This window comes from Acomys russatus, chromosome 14 (assembly GCF_903995435.1).
Source record: "Acomys russatus chromosome 14, mAcoRus1.1, whole genome shotgun sequence".
Classification (NCBI taxonomy): domain Eukaryota; kingdom Metazoa; phylum Chordata; class Mammalia; order Rodentia; family Muridae; genus Acomys; species Acomys russatus.
The window spans coordinates 9277139-9285731 of NC_067150.1; positions in this window are offsets into that span (position 1 = coordinate 9277139).

Sequence of the window (8593 nt, forward strand, 5' to 3'; positions counted from 1 at the left end):
TTAGAACAAATTATTCTTATTGAAAATCCACTGTGCATCAAAATTAAGGTTTTTCTTTCTGTGGCATCTATAATTTAATGGGAATTCCAAATCCTAGCTCAATGCTTGGAACATAGCACACACTTGATAAGTGTCTGAAGAACAAAAGAAAGAGAAGGATGCAAGATGGTCCATAACACACAAATGATGGGTTCAGGAAGCAGGCCTGAGAGGGAGTGACCGGGAGAGACGTGCTAGCCAGCTCCATGTGCAGCTAACCAGGCCCTGTGTGCTCAGTCCCAGCTTTTCAAAAATCACTCAAGCCATCAATGAAACCCCTACGAAAAGTTGATGGAGACGCCTGTAATATATCTCTGAAATATACAGAACAGTATATTTCTGCAGTACAGAAGGGCTCTTTCTTCCCCAGACACCTCAGAACTTTCAAGATTGAAGTTTTTGCATCACATAATTTATCTAACCCTTGGCCAGCATAACCTAAGCCTTAAGTCTCATTTCAAAAACCTCCTTTCCGGGTACCAGACCCATCCTTACTCCCCATCATCCTTTCTTATCCTTCAGTTTACAGACAGTGATGGTCACCTCTGTCTAATTACTATGCGCCCATAGTCAGTGGCTTACATACACATAGTGTGTCAGACAGGGAATCCGCAGATGGAAAGATGCTTGGAGAAGCCCCATCTGCATGCCTCGGCGAGAAATCCCTTTATTTTCTTCCTGCGAGGACCCTGTGCATCTGAGTCCTGTCTTCAGCTGAGAGTTCCTAGAAATATGGCATCTGCCTGCGTCACCCCAGCTCCTGCTTCTGCTTTGTACAGTGTTGTGTGTGCAACAGTTGCCCTGTGACACCTCTTCACACTTGGAGGATTTAGCCAGACACTCGATTGTCTGTGTGGTGTCTGTTGTTTTGCCCAGAAGTTAGAGGGATTTCTCACGACTCTGTCCTTACTTGGCTGGGGAACCATCTGTGTTTCACACCAATTACTTTGCCATCTGTGCGACACACAGCCTCCAGAGTCTTGTCTCCCACCAATGGCCATTAAAGCCCATTTGGCCTCCCTGTGGCTTCTCCTCAGAGTCCCAGGTGACATCTATTTTCCTTGCTGCCACTTAAGAACTTTAGAAAAAGTCTATATGACATTCCCTTTTTAAAAACACGTATGTATGTGTTTAGTGTGTGTGTGTGTGTGTGTGTGTGTGTGTGTGTGTGTGTGTGTGTGTGTGTGTGTGTGTAGAGATGGAAAGACACCTTTCAGGAGTCAGTTCTCACTTTCCACCTTATTGATTCGGAGTTTCTCTTTTTTCTTCTGCTGTGCTGTATATTCCAGACAAATGTCCTGTTTCCACCTCTCATTATAAATATGAGCCACTTCATCTGCCTTTTTAAATGTATGTGATCCAGAGATCTCACTTAAATTGTCAGGTGTACATGGCTAGCATTTTTACTTGCTGAGCCGAGGTTTCTCCAGCCCATCCTTTTGAAGTACCCCCCAGTTTCTGGGCAGAGTGGGCATTCTGCGTGGACCTCTGAGTCCACAGTCTTTCGTCATTATTTTGATTCTGTGAGCGAAGGCAAGAGCTTAGTTAGACTCTAATCTGGGCCTGGCTGTTTGTGTCTCTACTTGTGAAAGGACACCGGTACCAGAGGCAGCTCTTTCTCTTTCCAGGTCAAACTGAAGGTGAAGTAATAAGCTAGTCAACCCAAGGGAAAGCTGTCTTTATATGAATCCAAGGACCCAGCCCTAAGTCAAAGGCTGCCCCTGCACTGCCGAAAGTTCAGAATTAGCTGATAATGAGCATTGCGTTATCCGGGGCTTAACTGGGCTTTGCGGTTTAGGTGAAGGAGAGAGATGGAGAAATCGCTTCACAGAAGAAGCAAGTTTGAGCTGGGGGATGACTCCGTGGGTAAAGCATCTGTCGCAGAAGAAAGAGGAGCTGGATTTGAACCCTCAGAGGCCACGTAAAGCCAGGCAAGGCAGCACATGTGTGTGCCTCCAAGCTCCCCTCCTCTCTCTGCCTCTCAGCTCTTGGGTTACAGGTAAATGCCACCATGCGTGGTTCTTCATGGGTTTCTGGGGTTGGAGCTCCAGCCCTCATGGTCGCACAGCAAGCACTTTACCAGCTGAGTCATCTCTTCAGCCCAATTTACCCCTTTTTCTCATCCTAGGTCACTTGTTAGAAACTTCTATGTCTTCACTCCCCAATTCAAATACCGTCTTCTCCATTAAGCCCAGTACTTGAGAAGAACACTCCCACGAAATTCTTTCTATTCCTTCACTCTCTCAACATACACTTATCAAGCACATACAAAGTGCTGGGTTCTGTTGTTATGCCTTATATGCAAAACTGAAGAAGACAACGTGTCTTCTGCGGGGCTGTGACATCTCAGTACGATAAAGAGACTGTGGATTCCTGGAGAAGCGCATATGAGATGTAGGGGCGAGTTTGGAAGCAATTGAGCAAGATAGAGAATCCGAGAGTGGGGGTCTCCTGCTCACGGAAGCACAGGAAGAAATCGTCTGTTGTGTGACCACTGCTAGAGAAGCACAGAATAAGGATGATGGGGAGAGCACAGCAGGCGGGGCACGGCAGGCAAGCGGGAGCGTCGGCAGGCACCCGCAACAGGCGCACGCACGCCTGGGCACACCGTTCCCGTGGAATCTCCAGGAGAGGCTCGGCTCTCTTGCACATTCCTTTTGATAGCGTCGTGGGCGCTTGGGTGACCAAGTTTAAATGCTGAATTTGTCCAGGAGTTAGTTAAATGTTTATTGTCTTACACTTTCCTCAGATCATCCCTTTTTTATTCACTTTAGACCCGTACTGAAGCCCCCTCCCTCCTTCCTCCTGGTCTCATTCTCCCATCCCTTTCTCCCTCCCTTTCTCTTCAGAAAAGGGGAGTCCCCCCACACCAACCCAGCCTGGCACATCAAGTCACATCAGGATTAAGCACCAGACCATCATTTTTTAATAAGTGTTTGGGAGAATACATCCTGAACTGTATTACACAAAATCTAGCTATACTACCTGTGCACAATGCATACACACACACACACACACACACACACACACACAACTAATAGCTCTACAGGCAGCTATAAAGATATGTATATGTACATACATAAATACATACATACATATATTATACAATATAGATGTTGTCAAGTCTCAGTAAAATAAATGAGTTTTAAAAGTCAGTTTCATATTCTCTTACTACGAGCACACCCCAACTCCTTTCCTATGGAACACACATTACTACTAGGCAAGACAGTGGAGTGCTATAAAATTCAATTTAAGATTTCTTTCCTCTGTTTCTTTTATTTTTCTATTACATAAATGCTAAGGTATTACTAGTCCCTACTAGTTTTACTAGTAAAATCTAGGTACTCGTCAGTGTTCATCTAACTAAGAACACAGATTTTTTTCACCCTTTTCTTTTTTTTTTTTTTTTTTTTTTGATTTTTTTTAATTAATTTATTCTTGTTACATCTCAATGTTTATCCCATCCCTTGTATCCTCCCATTCCTCCCCCCCCCCATTTTCCCATTATTCCCCTCCCCTATGACTGTTCCTGAGGGGGATTACGTCCCCCTATATATTCTCATAGGGTATCAAGTCTCTTCTTGGCTACTTGCTGTCCTTCCTCTGAGTGCTACCAGGTCTCCCCCTCCAGGGGACATTTTTCACCCTTTTCTTTACTTCGTGATTTTGTTCCTTTTCCACAGTCCCACCCTCAATCATTTTAATCAAATGATATTTACACTGTTAACCAAACTGCCTCTTGGGATATTTTGTCATGTTAGTGCTGGGAGTTAAAATATCAAGGGCTGAGTTTGCACAATGTGCAATAAACAAATAGTCAAAAAGCCAGGTTCAGAAGCCCAGAGAGACTGCGATGGATGAACTGCATGGGGGTGTGATTAGCACTCTCTCTGATAACAAGGATTTCTACAATTAGTGTTTCTGTCTAGGTGTTTTGGGCTCTTCCTCCTTAGGTGTACTCTACAAACTGTCCCGTTCTGAGCATAGCCTGAACACTGGGAAGTCACCACTCACGGGGCTTTGCTGCCTGATTGAAGAACTCTCAGTGTTTATTTGGTGTTTTGGCTCCCAGCTATCTGTAGGTACAGATTCCTGCTTCTACAGCAAAGCTAAGCTTGCACGCAGCTATCCAGTAAAGCTGTGTCTTACAATCATGTGCACTGCGCCTAAACACATGTGTGCATAAGGGAGAGGCCACCAAGATGGGACACCTGGACATTTAGACATGTTTGCCCAAAGATCCTGTAGCCACTGGTGATTTTTAAAAAGAGAAGAGAGACGTGTTTCCTGTGTTATTATGGGTGTGTCATTTAGCTTCACGGGGTTAAAAGCAACAGAGAAACTGCTGAGCCATTTTCCCCCTAAGGTATTTAGTTGCTGTGAAGAAAAACAAGGCAAAGTTTGCTTTGCGGGCAGATATATCCCAGCATGCAGCGGGGCAGGCAGTGAGCTCTGGCACGGCCCAGGTGCCTTGGCTCCCTTCGACAGTAGGAGCACCCTAGCTGGTGCTGGGCTCTTTGGATTTCCAGAATCCGCTTCAGAATCATGTGTTCAGCCTTCGTTTATCTATGCCCTGCTTTGCATTGAGGGCTATAGCCCTCTGAGCCATGAATGGAGGAGGGAAGATAGCCCTTTGGTGCTGGTATCCACAGAAGGTATATACCAGAAACTGGTGTCACATGTTGGTGACATGGGTTGCCATTCTGCAGTACTCAGGGCCGACAAAGTATTGGAGGCTTACAGCTTTGTGGATTTCCACCATAGCATCTCAGCATGAGCTGTGTTTACAACTGGACTTCTTAGGTCAACATCTAACTCAAAATCATGACATGATTCAACATACTCATGAATTTAAATATGAAATTCTCTATTCACTGGCAAAATAAGGAAAAGGTCATGTTAGACCCCAAACCCATGGCTACCACTACTTGCAACCTTGTCATAGGCACCTAAAACCTTTCCCTGTATTCATTTGGGTTCCTTAGCACCACTGCCACTGTGACCAACCAAGTGACCTGCGGCCATGTGTAACAGTGATAACTGTGTTCTCTGCCAGTGCTGTCTCATGAGTGTCTAAGATGAGTGAATGTTCAACCACTCCCAGTGTGAGAGGAACTGAAGACCTGCCCCCAGAGTGCCTCAGCACATCTCCAGTACATCACAGAGTGTCCACGCAACGATTTGACAACACGTTTGTATGCTTCCCTGGTGGATGTGTCATGCTACAGGGCGTCAACCACTTGTTCAGTAACAGACTTGCTGTTTTATTACCTGTTTAGTACATGTGTGCCATCTCGGAGAACTAGCTATATTTTTCCACAAAATTCTTCCAAAGATGTGACTTCAACACAGCTTTGTCTGTTTTTTTTTTTTTTGTGGGTTTTTTTTTTTGTTTGTTTGTGGTTTGTTTGTTGCAGTGCCTGAGATTGAACCCCGAGCCTCATAGATGCTAGGCATACACATTCCCACTGACCTATGTCTCCAGCACTCACTGAGTGTTCTGGTGACAGTTTGTTTCTCCCCCTTGCATTTCTCTGCTGGGTTTCAGGACAAATGAACCCCCACCCCCGCCAACTCTCTTGAGTAAAGAAAGATTTCCTCAATGGATACATGGCATCTTTGAGAGCTTTGTGTTGAGAAGACACAGAAAGAATGGGGCTTTGGAACATCACATTCTGTGTCTCGGTGTGATGAGACTTCATGCCTTTTGCCACATTCTTAGCTGAAGTTTCTCCACAAGGACATCTGTAGTTTTTTACCCAGTGACGTCATCCTACACAGAGCTGTGAGCTGCCCTAACACCAGGCACCTAACCTCCCTGTCTTCCATAGAACCCATGCCCTGCGCCGGAGAACTTGATTCACTTCAACAGAGCTCATTGTTCTGAAAGAAGGTTTGGGGCAAGTTAGTGAGCATGCGCCAAACACATTGTTAAAAGTTAAAATGTGAGTTACTTAAACTTAACTTCAAACAGGACTTTGACAGTCTGTGTCTGCTTCTGCATCCCATGGCGCTGTGAGCTTATGTGTCCTTGACCTCTTCTTTCTTGCACTGTGTGTCTCCTTGCTGGCCAGCACAGCATTCTGAGACTAACAAACTATTTTGATTATTTGGGACTTAAACTTGTGTGATGCTTCCTGGAGGAGTGTCTTACCCTCATCACTCAGAAGGAGTCAGCTCCTAAAGCAGGTCCTTGCCACCCAGGATGGTTCACACAATTCAAAAAGGCAGGTCGTTCCTGGAATCTGCTTAACTAAATCTTTTAGGCACTCTGTAGTCCCCAGTGTTTTCCAGGGTAAACACGGAAGCTGTCGTAGCTAACCAGGAGCAGAAGGAACTAGCCCTAAGATCAAATTTTGAGCTCTGCTCATCTGACACCCCAATTAGACCTAATGTGACTGAAAATTCACAATAGCTCAAGTCCAGTGCTATCGAACACCACACGCTGTGCCCTCAGGGCAAGCATTTACATTTTCTCATCATGCCTACATTATTCTTAAGTATTTAATCAAGTATCAAAAAATGATGTAAAGAATTCTGGGAACCTGTGAAGAGTTTTACGTTTTTCTTCCTATTACTTTTTCTACTTGTATAACGCTTTTTTTTTTTTTTACTGTTAATTAAGAAATAGTGCTAGTAAGGCAATGAAATCCCTTGTAATTAAACAGTTCAACTTTTTAAAATGTGGTTTTGTCAAAGTTTTGAAACACAAAAAAACATGCACACATGCACACATACTTACACATGCACACGTGTACACACACGCACACACACACACACACAGACACATGCGCTAGTGAACTGCTGAGTGTGGACCACAGTGCAATGGGAGTCAGATCTCACTTCTTGGAGCCAGTACGTTAGCCATCAGATAAAAGATAAAACCCAGGCTCCCAAGTGGTCACTATATTGTCACAGAGCCAACACAACACAACCCGCTACCTAAAGCAGTAGTGGCCTTTCAACTCTTGACTGTAATGATGACACTAAGAGTTCAAAACGCACCTAGTAAAGTAGATTAAGTGGTTACATTTAGCCTGATTTAAGAAACACAGCTAATAAGGAATATCGCCCTTCCCTAACGAAATGAAAACTCCTGGGTGGACTCAACCACAGGAGATCCAGGCCTAAAGAATAAAGAAGAAGCAAAGATCCACCCCAAACCCTTTGAAAAGTCTTTTCCGTTCCTATGCTTAACAACCGCAACCTTTGCCATCTTTGAATCTGGGAACAGTGTCAAGCCTAAGAAACAATCAGAAACCTGCCGTGCTGTAGCCCATCCTCCACTGGCTACTTCAGCTGGATCCAAATTGACTATCTCCCCTCCAAGTGCTGTGAAGAACACTCAGGAAAAGACTTGGGACTCGGCCAGCAAACCTGGAGGCTGACACAGCCCACTGTTGCTGTCGCCAGGGTTTCTAGGAGGTAGCCCACAGCCTACTGGCCAATGGCTTTACTAGGGCACAGCTCCACCCACAGCTATCCCTTTCTCTCCCCATGCACCCTCTAAAACAGAAACCACACAGTCACAATCCCCTGGGGCCCATGTTTTCAAAATCCTTGAGCCCTCTTGAGCATTGACTGGGTTCAAGATCACATCCCTGTCTTCATGGATCTCACAGTCTGGAAGACTCAGAGACTAGAAGCCATTACTAAGCGTTCTTCCTATCACTCATTTCCAATAGAGGCTGGGAAGGCATGGTTCTCTTCTGCCTAGAACTCACAACCTAGAGATGATAAGCTATGGAGAAATAACTGCAGTATACATAAGATAGTATGGAGTAGGTGTTACACAAATGGAACCAGATAGAACTGCCCTCAGGACAGGGAAGGATGGAAAGTGTTGAATAAAAAAACCACGTAGTGGACAACCTAGGCTACACTGACATAGGCCTTGCAGGCTGAAGGAAGTGCTTGCAGGATATGGATTCGTTTCTCTCTTTAGAAGTAGAATGTACTTGTGTGTGATTTAGAGGCATTCTCTTGCTTTTAAAATTGTTACCATTTATATCCCTATGAAGTTCACCTTTTGAGAATATTGCTTCCCAAGCATTGACACTTGTACAAATGTGCCACTATGAACACAATCTAGCAAAGAGAACATTCTCGCCACCCAGTAAGTCCCCATGCTGCTATGGAATCCTGTGACCTCAGCCACTGGCCTGGTTTCTAATCCCAACAGTATTGTGCAGAATTCTGCACAGATGGGATGAGAGTATGTAGCCTGCTGCTGTCGCTGCACAGGGACTAAGTGTTCACTGCTGTGGCTGTTCACACCAGTGGCTCAGTGCTGCTTGGTAAGTGGTTGGGTGCTCTTTAGTATGGAGATAGTCTGCTGGGTGACTGGGGGATAGCGTGTATCCACTCACCAGCTGAAGGATGTTTCACTTGCTTGCCAGTGTAGTGTTTCCTTTTTCTCTCTGGGGGTCTTTCTGCTCGGTTCTCTGTCCAGTCATCTGTGTCACCTCCATGCAGAATTCACCCAGTGGAGCACTCTGAGGACCGTGCATGTGCTCTGGGCTCCTCTCCCTACACAGCTGCTGTGTTGAGCATC